This window comes from Microtus pennsylvanicus, chromosome 11, assembly GCF_037038515.1.
Source record: "Microtus pennsylvanicus isolate mMicPen1 chromosome 11, mMicPen1.hap1, whole genome shotgun sequence".
NCBI classification, from domain to species: domain Eukaryota; kingdom Metazoa; phylum Chordata; class Mammalia; order Rodentia; family Cricetidae; genus Microtus; species Microtus pennsylvanicus.
In genome coordinates, this window is record NC_134589.1 from 75,568,386 (window position 1) to 75,586,341 (window position 17,956).

The window sequence follows — 17,956 nt, forward strand, 5'->3', positions numbered from 1 at the left end:
GGGGTTCACCTTCATGATGGTTGGCAACTTTTGAGGGCATCTTGTTTTAAAACGTGGCATAGAATCATTTGTGTCATTTCGAGATTGTGGTCTCGAAAGAGATAATTCTTACGCTACTATTTTTACTATATTTTGTGTGTGTGTGTGAGAAGAAGTTGAAATTTGGAAAACTTGGCACAGAGTGTTAATGTGCAAACATCAGATGAATTCCATGGATTTTCTACTCATTAAGGCCCATTTCCCTGCCCATAATTCACCTCAGCTTGGTTATACTTCTCCAGGGCATGCTAGTAAAAGGAGGAAAAACAGGGAAGCCAGCCAGAAAGAGGTGTTTTTGGCTACAAAAATCAACTTACACCTACCAACAAAGTAAAACAGAACGACTTTGCCCAACAGTAAATATCAAGTTCATTGCTTAAGCCCCAGTAGAAAACGTATTAAGTAATTTATGATAGCTTTTGGGTCCACAGTCACCTGATATGACTTGGCTCTGCGTATTGGGACTTTTCAGCCATTGGAAGGGAAGTCAAAGAAATGATGGCATCTCATACCTTGGCTAACGTACCAGGGAATGGGAAAATGTGTGTTTCTTTTGGGCTAGAGATATGTGCATTTATTTATCCACTCTATGAGTTCCTAAGATTCTCCTGTGCCAGGCACACTTGAAAGAGATCTCTCTTGTAGAACTTACTTTGCATGCAAGGACATTAAAATTAACACGCTCAGCAATGATCTCAGTGAGTACCTTAAAGGAATTAGGTATCGGGATGGAGAGTGACCACTGTGGAAGAAGCCATAGAGAGTAACTTTCTAAAAGCTGTTAGATGTTAAAATCAAGCATTCAAGGAAGGAGGGATAGCAAGGGCAGAGAATTCTAGGGAAGGGGATCTGGGATATTGTTTGCCAGAGTTCAGAGACAAAGGGGTAGGCATGGGCTGTGGGGCATGGCTCAGCAGGCAAACATGAGGAACTGAGCGCTATTCACAGCCCATGTTAAGAGAGATAGATAAGGAAGTGCAGGGTATGATACTAGCACTGGGGGAGCAAAGCCAGGTGAATCCCTGGGGATTTCTGGTTGTCTGCTTTAGCCGAAGTGTTGAATTTCAGGTTAGTGAGAAACCTGTTTCAAAAGAAGGAAAAAAATGGAAGGAAGGAGGAATGAAAGGGAGGGAGAAAGGAAGGAAGGAAAGAAGAAAGAAAGGGAGAAAGGGTAATAGTCAGTGCCTGAGAATAGGTATCTGTGGTTCACCTCTGTCCTATACACACACGGTTCGCCTCTGTCCTATACACACACATACATACACACAATTATACACACAAACGGACACACACAAACAGACACAGAGAGAGAGAGTGGGGAAAAGAGGGAGAGAGAGAGAGAGAGAGAGAGAGAGAGAGAGAGAGAGAGAGAGAGAGGGACAGAGAGAGAGCTAGAGGGAGGGAGGGAGGGAGGGAGGGAGGGAGGGAGGGAGGGAGGGAGGGAGGGAGGGAGGGAGGGAGAGAGCACTGCGGGGTGGGCAAAGAAAACAAGCCTAAAAGGAGGAACAGTCTTAGGTCAGGGCTTATCCCTAAGAGTAATGAGAGGCACAGAGAGGAATTCGAGAAGCCTGCTAACGTGTCTGATGGACACAGGTTCAGCAGAGGATGGTTTGGAGTTGCCTATGAACAAAAAAAAAAAGGTAGAAGAGCTGGAGCTTGTGAGCCAGACCTTAGTGACGCCAGGCCCGCGGGACAGCAGAAGGCTGGGAAAGATTTCTACCACAGTGGCTCCTTTGGATTCTTGTGGAACTTCTTAGAAACACAGCTGTCTGGGGTCCGCCCAGATGTTTTTACTGGCTGGACTGGGACAGTTGTCGTTTAGGAGAAATGGCAAGAGGTTGTGCCACACAGCCAGGAGGAAAGTCCTGCTTTCATAGTGTTCTCCATGCTTGTTACTTCTTCTGCTTGTCTATGATGTCTGTTGTTAGTTGCGTTTCATGGATGAAGACACTAAGACCCAGGGAAGGAGACAAGCGTTTAAAGTCACACACGTGGTGAGCGGAAACCACAGTGCAGCGCTCTGCATTCAGCTCATAAGACCATTTCTCTTACTCCACCCCACACCGCTCAAGTTGCAACAATTAAGTTACTGCTTTTAAAATGCAGGGGCTGCAGAGATGGCCCAGCAGTTGAGAGTGTGTCCTGCTATTGCAGAGGACCCACGATCAGTTCCCAGGGTGCATGGCAGGTGGCTCACCTCCTCCTGGACTACCAGCTCCCGAGGACTTCACACTCTGTTCTGCCCTCTTGCAGGCATCTGTACTGACAGAGGCACAGGCTCACACACAGACACACGACAGATAATTCGAAATAAAACAATATCTTAGAAAGAACATAAAGGTGATCAAAGGTGAGCAGAGTGTGAATGTAGAGGTAAAATAGACATTCTGGCTGGGGAATGGGTTATTGAGATGATACTATGCATGGCATCCTTTAGGGCGATGGATCAGCTGCTGTAGACTGTAGAGAGGTGGTACAAGCTATTGGATTCCACAGTGTGCTGAGAGAGTTGGAAGAGGCACTGGGATAAATGTGGGCATGGAGAGAGGATGGTGGCATCCTGGAAAAATGATCTGGTCCCTGGTGCTTGTCTTCCATCCGTATTGAAGGGGATTTGTCAGCTGGTCATGCTGCAAAGGGGGTCTGTAGTTGCCTGGACTACGTTGATTTTTAGCCAAGTTTTGTAGCCTTCCCTTTGATTCTAAGACATATTCACATCTACAAATCCACGATTGACTCAAGGCTTTCCCCAGGTCATTCTTACTGCTCTTGCATACTTGGGACCGTATAAAGGAGGAGGGTGGGACGTGCAGTTTCCTATTTCGGGTTAAATGTGCACACTCCTTCCATATAGCACCAATCCCTCTACATATGTCTTGGTGAAAACTGTAGCTGAATTCTTGCATTGGACCCATGTCCTAACATCCTTGACATGAATACCAAGAAGGAGAGCCAGTGGATGTCTGAGAAAGAATATTCTTTCGATCTGTTCCACTTTCCACAGCTAGGGGAATCTTTCCCAGGTAGATATCTGCTCACTAAATTCCTTTGCTCGCAGCTCCTCTGTGGATTTCAGTTGGCAGCAGAATAGGGGTAAACACTTGGAGACATGAAGCTTAACAGGACCAGGTTGTACCTTCTGCTACCTGTCATGTCTATACTCCAACTACCCATGTATATTTTCAGTTTAGAGCCAAGGGTGTAGCTTAACCATCGTGTTTGTGTTAGGCCTTGGGTTTAGTGTGAGCCATAGGCCTGCCAAAGAACAAACAAACAAACAAAAAGCAAATAAAATAGTTAGGAATTGGAGATGGGCTGGGGATGTGACTCAGTTATACAGAGCACTAATCTTGCATACACCATCCTTGAGAGCAATCCCCAACAGCACAAGAAACATATATCACACACACATACTGCAAACAAGAAAACAGGTACACATTGTATACCTCTGGGCCTAGAACCTTTGCATATACATACATACATATATACATATACATATATATGAGTGTGTACTGCTATTGCATATATATTCACACACACACACACACACACACACGAATTCACTGTAAAGAACTGCCGCCATTTTCCACTTGACTTAGCTTCTTTAAATTTCAGAATGGGTTCATTTCTCCCTATTGGCCCTCTTTGACCTCCCTCTTTCCTCCTCCAGACTGTACACTTGAAAGTAGGCCTCTGCCTGTTTTTGGTCATCATATCAAGTCCACAGCGAAGCGTTTGGCTCATAATTATACAACGAATCCAGAAACAGTAGCCGTCGCTGTCCTCCGCACTTCCTTCTTAGGCGCCTGCCCCTCAAGCTGCTCTGCAGGAGCCTGAGAAGGAAGCCTGTAGCCCAGTGACAGCTGCTCTTTCTGGGTTTGTCGTCAAAGAACAGGGACGCACACACAGCCAGGCAACCCAAATAATGGTTGCGTAGCTAACAGCACTGAGCTAGGCTGAAACCCTAAAGTTTCTCATCCAAATCAGCACTAGTACCCATGATACTCTCCTCCTCCTGTGCACAACAGGTGCTTTAATAACCCTTTTCTGAATGAAGAAATGAACGAGGCCGGGGTTCAAACCTCAACCTGGACTGACCCTCGTTGTGAGTTTTCACGCTCCAGGCCCTCCCTGTTCCCCGTGTAAACAAGGGGCAGCGGAGGCAGGCAAGCGCTGGACACCAGTAGACTGTGACTCCGGGGTGGCATGGCCTTAAAAGGCCACATCTGGACTCAACTCTTGAGTCTTGAAACCTTTAAGCAAGGACTGAACGAGGTAAAGAGTTTATTTAGTACCTGGACCACATGGGAATTCCGAAGGGCTTGTGGGAGACGAAGTAAAAGGGAGGCAGGCATCTGAAAGCAACCGGCAGACCTAGCTTCTCACACAGGAAGCTGGAGGCCTCTCTTCGCTGATCACTTTCAGAATCACGTGAGGTGGGATTTGGGGGATAATTATCCACAATCACTTCCTTCTTGGGATCCATTCCTTATTAGCAGTCTGCATGCCTGCTGGAGAAACCCCAGTTAACTGCTCGGCTTTCTCCGCGCGGAGCGAGATGAAAGTCTCATTGCATTAATACCCCTGAAATGGTGCTGTAACTGAAGCCACAGCAAACTGCTCACCGGGGAACCCAAGCCTTGCAAACTAGACTGGCTAAGCCTGCATGAAAAATGCAGACCTGCCCCTCTGCTGCTAGTTAAGCTGGCTGGAACTTTAATGCATGCCTCCTACAGCATTTTAGACCCAAACCTCCAAACCCGGGGCCCCTGCCCCCAACCCACAAAGCTGCCACCAGGGTCCTCTGTGCCTCCTAAACACTTGGCTCTGGCACTTGGGACATTTTATTGAGGCAACTTTACTGGAAGGATCCAATTACAGGGTATGGCAAGTTAGATTCAATGCCCCGGTTAACAATGCTGTGGAGAACGCCGAGGCTCCTTTAGCCCTTTCTGGTCTGAAGGGAACGAGCAGAGGTAATGGCTAACAGCCCCCAAGATGGCTGCTGCTTCTGAACGTGAACACTCCATTGGGTTTTTAAAAATCCTTCTATTTTTATTCATGTGTAAAAAGTAATACATCATAGCTGTTGGCGGGTGGAGAGGCGAGTCAAGCAATAGGAAGTAGGAAGAATAAAACTTAGTCTATCCCTTTCGACTCCTAAAATCCCACATACTTCCCCTGAGGTAGACACTGTTTCCAGTTGGTTGTGTATCCGTCCAGATTTTTCTTTATTATACTTATAAAAAAGATCATATCATAGTTAAAGGTTTTCTGGCCAATTTTTCTGCAACTTATTTTTTCCCCTTCGCCGTGTGCACCATGTATATTTTCACCATCTATCCTCATAAATCTTTATTCTTTCTGACTCCTATGTTACAGTTTCTAGTATGTCAGTGCAGCTGTCTTAGCCACTTCTCCCGTTGATAAGAATTCAGGATGTTTCCAGATGCTTTTCTGTTACCGTCCTGCTTTCTTTCCCTGTTGCTGGAATTAAACACCCTGGCCTCAAGCAGCTTAAGGAAACGAGGGTTTCTTTTGGAACAGGTTTCAAAGTACATCACTGAGGGGAAGTCAAGTCAGGGACTTGAAGCAGATGGACCCAGCACACCCTCAGGTAGGAAGCAGGGAGAGATGAATGCTTGCTACTCCTTAACTTGTTTTTGTCATTGTGTACAGGATCACCAGCCCAGGAAGTGGTTCTATCCACAGTTAAGATGGGTCTGGTCGCAACAGTTTAACCCAGTGAAGATAACAGTTCCATCCCCCACCCCGGCCACAGTCCTACTTGAAACCTATCTTCCAGGGAATTCCAGATCCTGTCAAATTACCACTTAACACTAAACTTCACAGACACAAATAAGCAGCAATAAGAACCTCTGATGTGGAAAACTGTGTTTTCCTCTGTAAGAAACTGCTGAAGGGTCGTGTAGTACACCATCTAACAATCCTACCAGAAGTGAACAAAACTTCCTGTGCTCCACACCCTCCCTTGCATTTTAATGTAATTTAAAAATAGTCACGCCGCTAATGTTAGTGTTTGAATTAGCGTTTCTACTAACCTGATGTTGGCCATCTTTTTGTATGCATGGCATTTGGAGAACTGTTTCTCATGTCATGGGCTTGTTGGTCGTTCTAAGACTTTTATGATTTTGATGTACATCTGTTATAAAATATGTTTTGTACATAATTTCTCCCAGTGTATGAATTTACTTTATTTTTACTTTAAAAGTTTACTTTTTCCATATTATACCATAATTATTTTTTCCCTCTCCCATTTTCTTCCTCCAAAACAATGATACTTTCTTTCAAACAGTAAACCTACAATACACCTAAGTTTGTATAAAAATACATAATGAAATTTTAATTGAAGATTTCCCATTTGGATGGCTAACACTCCCTCCATGAAACAAAGCTCTTATAACAATATTCTAGCATCAGGTATGAGAAGCCCTCTTTTGAGCTGTTGGTCAGGAGACTCCCAAAATATTATAAGTTGTTGATATTGCTTTCGGCTGCCCCCAGAGGTGTAAGGTAAGTCCTTATTTTGAGGACACCTTGCATGTCAGAAGAAAGGCCCAGGGACTCCTGATCTGGAAGCATCCTGAATGACTCTCCCTAAGGAACAGCTTTCATGGTGCCAGAAGGTGCCATGCAAGTTTCCAAAGAGCAGAGCAACCAGTGGTCCTTCCTAGCTGTGATACCTATGAACCACAACAACGATGAACATGGCACAATAATCCTAAGAGCCATAGTGGTACATGTACTTTGGCAGTAGCCAGCTGCTCTGTAAATGCACTTAAGACCCTCTCAACAAGAGGGAAACCATGCCAGGCACCGGAAAGCTAGCCAGCTACCAAGGTCAGTGAAGGCATGGAGTCTGGAGGAGAATCTACAGCTGCTTCTTTACTAAACTAGCACAATCCCAATTATATTCTAGATATTCGTCTTTATATAAATGTAGTCCTCACCCTGAATTAAGGGAACTTCTCTTTGCAGCAGGTGGAGACAATTACAGAAAACCATAACCAATCAAAAGAGCACAGAGTTGTGGAGCCCCTTCCCAGCAAATGCTTCTACAACACAACTGTGAAGGCTCAGGGATCACTGGAGAAGAGCGAGTAGAAAGATTGTCAGAGCCAGTGGAACAGGGATTATGCTGTGAGATTGGGTTTATTTTTAAAATACCCTTTTTTATAGAGCCAAAATTTTCAAATTTTATAAGGTCCAATTTAAACAGCATTTTTAAAAAAATAGACTGATTTTCTAAAAGTAATCGTCAGGCCACAGATTGCCTAGTTTTCTGCTGATAATTGTCTAGGTTTTTCCCCAGTTTTAGATTTCACTTTTAGGTTTGACCCACTTTAAATTAATTTTTCTGAAATGCATGGCTTATATCTCCACTTTTTATGTGTTTTTAATGTTCAGTTTTCTCTACTGTTTGCTGAAAAGGATGTCCTTTTGTTACTGGTTTGTCTTTTCTTCCTTATCAAAGATGTTGACAATGTTTGTACAGCTTAACTTCTGGATTTTCCATTGATGTATCTGTCTCTCATCAACACCACTCTATCTTTATCACTTTAAATTTGGGTTTAGTTTCAGTCTGAATAGTGTTTGCCATGTTGTACTGATACTTTAGGGTCCCTTGTTCTTCTATATAACTTCAGAGCAACTTTGGATCTCCACAGAATAACTGGCTAGGGGGTTAGGAGGATTGATTATGTTGAATCTCTTGAATCTCTGCATCATCCTGCGAACTGTCATTGCAAAAATATTGGGTCTCTCTCTCTCTGTGTGTGTATATATATATATATATATTTCTCTAATGATTTAGCTCTTCTTTGACTTTTTCTCAGTTATAAAGTTTTAGTTTGATCTTGTACACATGTTAGTATGTCTGTGGCTGCACCTTTTATTTTCAGTCAATAATTTAAGCAAATATTATGCTTTAATATTAAACTCTCATTGTTCCTTGCTGCTTTGTAAGAATCTATTTGAACATTGCCATGTTTTCTAAGCTTTTCTACACTTGCTCGGTAGCTTTTTGATAGCTTATATTCAGTTTTTACATTAAAAGTCAGGGTATTTCTAAAAGAAAATCTATTTTATCTCTTTTTTTCTTAACCTACATATCTTTTGTTTACTTTTTGTTTGCCTTGTGATCAGCTGGACTTCTAATATGATCTTGAACAGCCATAGAACAGCCGACTCTGAAATTCCATTTTCCATCTGTAAGAATGGCCAAGATCAAAAACACTGATGACAACTTATGCTGGAGAGGATGTGGGGTAAGGGGAACACTCCTCCATTGCTGGTGGGAGTGCAAAGTCGTACAGCCCCTTGGATATCAGCATGGCGATTTCTCAGAAAATTAGGAAACAACCTTCCTCAAGACCCAGCAATACCACTTTTGTGTATATACCCAAAAGATGCTTTCACTCTTTTGTGGTTTTGCCAGGCTAGAGGGTTAGGACTACAATTTATCTTTCCAAGTACTAGCTTTTGTTTTTGTTTATTCTGCTTATAAAATAATATGTAATATATAATATAATATGGATTCGTGCTCTAAGTGTCTGTCTACTGTGGGTTTCTTCTTCCTTTTCTTGTTTTCTAAAGTCAAAACTTGAGTTACTGACCCTGGATCTTATCTCTCTATATAATATTGTTAGTAACTATAAATTCTTTGTCCAGCACTGCCTTCACCAAATGCCACAAATTCTGACAGGCTATATTTTCATTTAGCTTTGAATATGTAAAAATTCTCTCAGTGCTTCTTGCTTGACCCATGTGTTACTTAGAAGTGTTGTTTAATGCCTACAAATATTCTGATATTTTCAGTCTATCTTCCTGTAATTGACTTCTATCTTAATTCCATTGTGATTGGAGAGCATTCTTTCTCTGTGTGATTTTTATTCTTTTAAATTTGCCAAAATGTGTTTTATGGTCCATAATGTGGTCTCTCTTGGTGAATGTTCCATGTGAGCTTGAGAAGAATGTACATTCTGCTGTTGTTGGATGAAGTGTTCTATAAATGTCAATTAGGTCCTGTTGATTGATGGTGTTGTTTGGTTCAGCACTACCCTGGCAGATTTTCTGCCTGCTGAATCTGTCAATTATCGGGGGTGGTGGTGTTGAAGTCTCTAACTACAAGAGGGGATTCATCTATTTCCTTGAGTTTATATCATTCTTTGCTTCATACATTTTGACCTGACACTGTTAGGCACATACACATTAGAGGCACCATATCTAGCCGAACTCTCCCTTTGCCCCTTCTACAGTATCTTTTTTTTCTCTCATGATTGTTCTTTCCCTGAATCTTTTGTTTTTGAAGTCAATACCAATCCTCCTCAACATGCTGTGGAATGTAATTTGTAAACAACTCAAGTGAAAAATATATTTAGTAGGTTTAATGTATCAAGAATCATAGCTGAGGCTAGTCTATCTTAAATGTGTTTAGGCCACTAATACCACCCTATACGTGGGAATATATAGTTTAATATGAAGTCTGTTTTATAATAATGGATGTATATCTTATGTCCTTCATTAACTAGTGTACAGGAGTCATAACCACAATAGCTAAGTGGATTTGCTTTCATGTCCTCTTACAGTGAAGGCATCATATGTCTCACCATTATAAGTTGGGGAAAATATATGTAGTAATCTCTGCTTTCTTATGACTAGTATTAATACAGGATATTGCCCCTTATTTTTTTAAATCAATCTTTCTGTCTTCCTGTTCAGAATGAGTGTTTGTAGGTCATATATCATTTGGTCTTGCTTTTTTAGTCCACAGTGCTAGTCTTTGTCTTTTAATTGGTATATTTAGCACATTCACATTTAATGAGACTATTGGTGTGATTTACTTATATTGACAATATCTGTGACTCTTTTACAGTCATGGTCCACATTGTTTTATGATTATCTTCTGTGTCTTTTCTACTTTTTTTGGGGGGGTGTGGAACATTTTATAATTACAAAGGTCTCCCTTAATATTGTCATTATACTTGTTTATAAATTTTTGGCTGGATTTGGTTTCATATTTCTGTAATCCAAATACTTGGGAAGCTGAGTACTTACTTTTCAGTTTCTATGGAGACAACCAAGGGCAGCAGCAATAGCCTATAGTGTTTTGGGGAGTGTCTTTGACTCCTTTGACCAACAACTCAAAAGGAAGTTTCTCACACCTGTTACTTTTTGTCTCTTAGGGGAGACATTTCCACAGTGATATAACTTCTTTTACATATGTACAGATAAATTTATAGGTATTGTATGTTATTTTAGGTAAGTGAAAACTAATTTGATTAACTACAGTCTTTTCAAACACCCTTGGTGGTATTTGTCCCTCCCCTTTACGTCTTCTGTGGTCTCCTCTCTTCCCCATTCCTCAATTAAAGTGCCTCCGTCATTTTTCCATTTCCCCCTTCAGATCACCTGTATCCTGCTATTCTGTTCTCTAGCGTGTCCCCACTCCATCCCCTTTTTATTTTCTTGGTTTCTGTGGTTACTCTTGGTTTCCCTTGACGTGCATTTTCATTTTCATTATTCAAAATTCCAAACCAGAAGTGACTGTCAGGATCTTGCTGTGCTTAGTTTTCCCAAGGTTTGTAATTGTACCTGGGATGTGAGCAAGAGTATAGTCTCTTGGACTGTAGATAAGGCGTTTGCTGAAGCTATCTCATGCTGACATGTGAGCATCCTCTGGTGCATCATTTATAGACTAAGGAAGAAAGCAGTACTGGTTGGAACAAAATTGATGAAACTTCCTCTGGTTTATGGATCAGGGAATGTGAATCACCTCTTTTTAAAGGAGAAATTTTGTCTATAGACTGAAGGACTGTGCCATCTTATTTATATTATGGAGTTGAATTTTTGTGTGTGTGTATGTATGTGTGTGTGTGTGGTTTCATGAGATGCCTCATCCTAAAAATATCCTTCCTATTATGTTAAAGGTAACACCTATTTTTCTAAGGCAGGGCAGGAAGGTACAGATATAGTATCTCTCTCTCTACATATATATATATATATATATATATATATATATATATATATATATATATATATATATATTATAAGGCTCATTCAGGTGAGTAGTCAGATCAATGATTGTTGGTGTATCCCCAAAGGCAAAATATTTGGGGGAAGATACTAACTTGCCCATTTAAAAGGGCAGGGAGTGAAGAGTGCTAAGAAAAGGCTTCTTTGGTAATTAAATCTGCTTAATAAGGTTTAAAAGCATTATGTATAATAAAATAACAATTCTGTTTCCACAGACCCACTCTTTCTCTACCCAAACACCAAAGCATCATTCAATTTTCCAGATGCAGAGACTCGTTTTCGAAGGATGGATTCATATTACCGTGGAAAGCTCCAAAGCAAATAATGTCTCTTTATTGGAAACAAATGAAGAAAAAGGATCTGCGGGAGAGTAGGAATAGTATAATCGCATTAAAACCTAAGTTCAGCAGTTCTGATAGGGGTCCCTAAGAGGAGGCTCTGTCCTGACTGAGGGCAGTCAGCTGAGATTAGAGCCACCTGACCAGGCAGTCATTCCCCCAAGTGTGAAGATGAAGATGGAAAGCCTTCAACTTCAGAGTTCACTTGCAAAATGGATTTAAACAGTTTGGCTGTGATAGTGGGGCCTTAAAAGCTGTGGTGGTTGGTTATCTGGCAGGGAGACAGGAAGTGGATTCTATAAACCAGAAGCCTTGAATAAAAATTGTGACCCATCTTTTTAATTGTTCAATATGCATTTGGGAAATTCACCCATTCCCTCTCGTTTTGTTTATCCTTCTAAGAAGGATCAGACACTCTTATCAGTTTCGTGTGGTTTGGGGGGAAGATTCAAAACATTCACATGGACAAATCTTTCATCAACTCCTGGAGCATACAGTGAGGGCACATCGATATGCCATAGCTCTGAAATGACAGCTGTATCTCATACTCCATGGGAGATTGGTTCTAGAACACCCCTTCTATACTAACATCTGATGACACCAAAGTCCCTTAAAGAAAATAGCCTCACATTATGCAACTCTTCTTACATGCTTTAAAACATAGCTTAAAAGACCCAGTACAATCAAAGTGCTGTGCAAGTAGCCTCACTATTTCATGATTTAAGGAATGTTTGTAAGGACTCAGCACAAATACAGCCACCCCCCACCAAGTACTCCTTCTCTATAGTTGGTGGACTTCACAGACATAGAGGATATAGATAGCCAACTGTATAGAACAATAATAATAGTGGTTTTAATGCTGTAATCTCAGGATTTGACCCTTAAAGGCCTCCATGTTGGCAGTGGCTGGCCCTACCAAACAATTGCTTCTTGTAGACTAACTGTTCATTGAGGTCGTCTTTGGAATACACCCCTTACTTTGGTCCTATTCCAAATATAAATAAATTGAAAACAAGCATGTGTTCATTTGTTCAGTTGCTCATTTACTCAGCAAATAATGTTTGGATTCCTTATGGATCCTAGACTCTATTAGGAGTGAGGAAATCCTGAAACAAGTGATCATTCCTTCGGGGAAAATTTAGAACATGGAGTAGTGAAACCTACTAATTGAACTAATTCTTGGTATTGTTCACTTTATTTTCAATTTGAATTTTTTGCTGACTATTTTAGACATTGTACTTTTTAATACTTATTTACCATTTATGTATCTTCTCTGGCACACTGTGTCTTTTCATCCTTTTAGCAGACTGCTTCATGGTAAAAAAGTTGTTAATACCGATAGACACCCACACAAATTTTCTTCTATGGTTTATATATTCTTTGGTGTGTCTACAGCGTGTTTGCCTGACCCAAGGTCACAGTATTGTGTTTGAACTTTAACAATATAGTTTCACTTTTCAAATTTCAATGCCTGATCTATATTGAGCGAAAGTATTAGGTGTAGGTCTCAATTCACTTCATTGAATATGGACAGTGTCATCATCCTAGGGTCCCCTGCCATTATAAGACTTTTCTTAGTCCACCTTTGTAAGAAATCAGTTGGCCCGTTGTGCTGGATAGTTTTTTGTCAGTTTAGACTTATCTGAAAGGAGGAAACCCACTCCCTCCCCTCCTCATCCTCCACCCTTCCCTCTATCTCAATCCCATCCATTCCTCAGAAAGGGTGTAGTTTCCCATGGGCAGTCAGCAAAGTCTTATCAAAGCCCTCCCCCATATAGCTAGGCAGCTAGACTGAGCAAGGCATCCCTCCAAAGAGAATGTGCTCCTAGATGCCAATTCAAGTATTAGGGATAAATCTTGGTCCCACTACCAGTGGCCCCATAGACTGCCCAAGCCTCACAACTGTCCCAACATTCTGTGAACCTAGTTTGGTCCTATGCAGGTTCTCCTGCTATCAGTACAGAGTCAGTGAGCTCTCACTAGCTCAGGTCAGCTGTTTCTGTGGGCATCACCATCATGGTCTTGACCCCTTGGTTCACATTATCACTCCCCTCTCTCTTGGACCGGTCTCTGATAGCTCAGTCCAGTGCTTCACAGTAGATCTCTATATCTGCTTCCATCAGATGCTGGTTGACGGTTTTATGATGACAATTAAGGTAGTCATCAGTTTGGATTACAGGGGAAGGCCAGTTTAGGTGTCCTCTCCACTGTTGCTTAGAATCTTAGCTGGGGTTATCCTTGTGGATTCCTGGGAATTTCCCTAGTCCCATGTTTCTCACAAGCCCTTTAATGGCTCCATCAATCAAGATATCTTTTTCCTTTCTCTCCCTCACTATCCTTCCTCCTTCCTGATTATTCCATTCCCTCATGTTCTCCTCTTCCCTCCCCGTTTTCTCCTCCCCTCCCCTTCCATTTTCCCTCCTCCTAATTTTCTCAGGAGGTCTTGTCTGTTTCCCCATTCCAGGAGGATCTATGTATGTCTCTCTTAGAGTTCTCCTTGTTACCTGGCTTCTCTGTGATCATGGACTATGGGCTGGTTGTAGATGTAAAATAATATTAGTTTCTTATGGAAAGATTTCATTAAGTTTTGAAGATTCAATAGGGAGGGGATCAGAGAAAAATGTAGAGCTCAATAAAAATCAATAAAAAATTCAATAGGGCATCTGTCTTAGTTTCCTTTGCTATTTTAATCAAAAGCAATTTACGGGATGAAGTTTTGTTTGGCTCCCAATTCCAGGTTACAGTCTGTGCTGGCTAGATTTGTGTCAAGTTGACACAAATTGGAGTTAATTTGAGAAAATACTTCTATCAGATTGGGCTGTGGAAAAGGCAGAAATTTGTCTTCTTGATTCAAGATTGGTAATGGTGGGTCCAGTTAACAGGAAGCCACTTATGAGCTGGTGGTCCTGGGTTCTGTAAGAAAGCAGAAGGAGCAAACCAGTAAGCAGCACCCCTCTGTGACCTCTGCTTCAGTTCTTTCCTACAAGGTCAAGCTTTGAGTTCTTTCCCTGACTTCTCTGGGTGATGGGCAGACAGTAAGATGAAATAAACTTTTCCTCCTCCAGTTGCTTTTGGTCATGGTCATGGTCACAGCAATAGAAATGCAAACTAAAGCATGGTCTATCTTTTGGGGGAACTCAAGGCATCAGGAAACTGAATCAGCTAGTCACATCACATATATTGTCAAGAGCAGAGAACAGTGAATGGATTTATTTATGCTAGTACTCAGCTTGCTTTCTCCATTCTTATAAAGTCCAGAATCCAATTCCTGCAATACTACCTGCAGTGGGTGGGTTTTCATCTTTAATTAACTCAAATAAGGAAATCATCCATAGGCATGCCTGATGTGGGATTCTCCTCTGTATGCTGTGAATACCATACTAAGAAACTGTCTTAGGCCTATAATAGAGAGGAGTAAGCTAGGCAGGAAAAACTAAACTGAATGCTGGTAGAAGGAAGTTGGAGTCAGAGAGAAGCCATGTAGCCCCCCCCCCCCGGAGCTGGACAGAACTTTACCCGATAAGCCACGTGCCAATACACAGATTACTAGAAATAGGTCAAATTAAGATATAAGAGTTAGCCAGAAATACGCTTAACCTATTTGCCAAAGTATTGCCAATAATATGGCTTCTATGTGATTATTTCAGGGCTGAGCAGCCGGGAAACAAACAAGCAGCCCCCTATAACACAAGCCTACAAAGCCAACATAATCTAAATAATTCCTCATTTAGATTCCCTTCATAGGTGATTCTAGATTGTGTCAAGTTCACAGGTAAAAGTAACCATTAGAACAGTTTTGTTTTTGTTTTTCTGTCGCTTCTGGTAATCAAATCCAGGAATACCACCCCCCCCACACACACACACAGTTTCTTATTTTCTGTTTAAATGGTATGTTCAGCTGATGTATAATTAATGGGAGTTAAACAGATATTAATAGAGATATTCTTTTTTGCAAAAGTAGCAAGATAACATTATTTAAAGTGAAGCAATATGGGATCAGAGAGGGATAGACTATCAATGCTGACAATGGTTACATGATGAAGGTATTCAAGGGTCCTAAGTTAAATCTCAGAGTCTTTTCTCATTTATATAAGCTCTTAGAAAATTTGAAATATTTTGATCATATTTGATCATATTCACCCCTATCTTCTCTCAGATCCACCTCTGATTTCCTGTTCACCCAGCTTTTTTCTCTCCATAGACCCTTGGATGTACAGCCTACCACTGGAGTCTGGTTGACTGTCCAGGGGCCACATCCTTCAAAAAACTGACTGTTCTTCTCTCAGCAGGCTATCGATTGCCAATTACTCCTCAGCTGTGGTTGAGCCTTCATGGCCACATTCCCACTCAATGCAGCATTGTTTCTGGCTTGAACTTGAAGCTGTGCAGATGTTACAACAGCTGTGAGTGCATTGTGCAACCACGCTGCTGTGAGTGTGTGTGTGTGAAACCACGCTGCTGTGAGTGTGCATGTGCAACCACGCTGCTGTGAGTGTGTACATGCAACCACACTGCTGTGAATGCGTATGTGCAACCATGGTGCTGTGAGTGCAGGTGTGCAACCACGCTGCTGTGAGTGCGTGTGTGCAACCATGCTGCTGTGAGTGCAGGTGTGCAACCACGCTGCTGTGAGTGTGTATGTGCAACCACGCTGCTGTGAGTGTGCGTGTGCAAACACGCTGCTGTGAGTGTGCATGTGCAACCACGCTGCTGTGAGTGTGTATGTGCAACCACGCTGCTGTGAGTGTGTATGTGCAACCACGCTGCTGTGAATGTGTGTGTGTGCAACCACGCTGCTGTGAGTGTGTACATGCAACCACACTGCTGTGAATGCGTATGTGCAACCACGCTGCTGTGAATGCATGTGTGCAAACATGATACTGCGAGTATGTACATGCAACCACGCTGCTGTGAGTGCATGTGTGCAACCACGCTGCTGTGAGTGTGTGTGCAACCACGCTGCTGTGAGTGTGTGTGCAACCACGCTGCTGTGAGTGTGTGTGCAACCACACTGCTGTGAATGCGTATGTGCAACCACGCTGCTGTGAGTGTGTGTGTGCAACCACGCTGCTGTGAGTGTGTGTGCAACCACACTGCTGTGAATGCGTATGTGCAACCACGCTGCTGTGAGTGTGTGTGTGCAACCACGCTGCTGTGAGTGTGTGTGCAACCACGCTGCTGTGAGTGTGTGTGCAACCACGCTGCTGTGAGTGCATATGTGCAACCACGCTGCTGTGAGTGTGTGTGCAACCACGCTGCTGTGAGTGTGTGTGCAACCACGCTGCTGTGAGTGTGTATGTGCAACCACACTGCTGTGAGTGTGTGTGCAACCACGCTGCTGTGAGTGTGTATGTGCAACCACGCTGCTGTGAGTGTGTGTGCAACCACGGTGCTGTGAGTGTGTATGTGCAACCACGCTGCTGTGAGTGCATATGTGCAACCACGCTGCTGTGAGTGTGTGTGCAACCACGCTGCTGTGAGTGTGTGTGCAACCACGCTGCTGTGAGTGTGTGTGCAACCACGCTGCTGTGAGTGTGTGTGTGCAACCACGCTGCTGTGAGTGTGTGTGCAACCACGCTGCTGTGAGTGTGTGTGCAACCACGCTGCTGTGAGTGTGTGTGCAACCACGCTGCTGTGAGTGTGTGTGTGCAACCACGCTGCTGTGAGTGCGTATGTGCAACCACGCTGCTGTGAGTGCGTGTGTGCAACCACGCTGCTGTGAGTGCATATGTGCAACCACGCTGCTGTGAGTGTGTATGTGCAACCACGCTGCTGTGAGTGTGTGTGCAACCACGCTGCTGTGAGTGTGTGTGCAACCACGCTGCTGTGAGTGTGTGTGTGCAACCACGCTGCTGTGAGTGTGTGTGCAACCACGCTGCTGTGAGTGTGTATGTGCAACCACGCTGCTGTGAGTGTGTGTGCAACCACGCTGCTGTGAATGCGTATGTGCAACCACGCTGCTGTGAATGCGTATGTGCAACCACGCTGCTGTGAGTGTGTATGTGCAACCACGCTGCTGTGAGTGTGTGTGCAACCACGCTGCTGTGAGTGTGTATGTGCAACCACGCTGCTGTGAGTGTGTGTGCAAACACGCTGCTGTGAGTGTGTGTGCAACCACGCTGCTGTGAGTGTGTGTGTGCAACCACGCTGCTGTGAGTGTGTGTGTGCAACCACGCTGCTGTGAGTGTGTGTGTGCAACCACGCTGCTGTGAGTGTGTGTGTGCAACCACGCTGCTGTGAGTGTGTGTGCAACCACGCTGCTGTGAGTGTGTGTGCAACCACGCTGCTGTGAGTGTGTGTGCAACCACGCTGCTGTGAGTGTGTGTGCAACCACGCTGCTGTGAGTGTGTATGTGCAACCACGCTGCTGTGAGTGTGTGTGCAACCACGCTGCTGTGAGTGTGTGTGTGCAACCACGCTGCTGTGAGTGTGTGTGCAACCACGCTGCTGTGAGTGTGTGTGCAACCACGCTGCTGTGAGTGTGTGTGCAACCACGCTGCTGTGAGTGTGTGTGTGCAACCACGC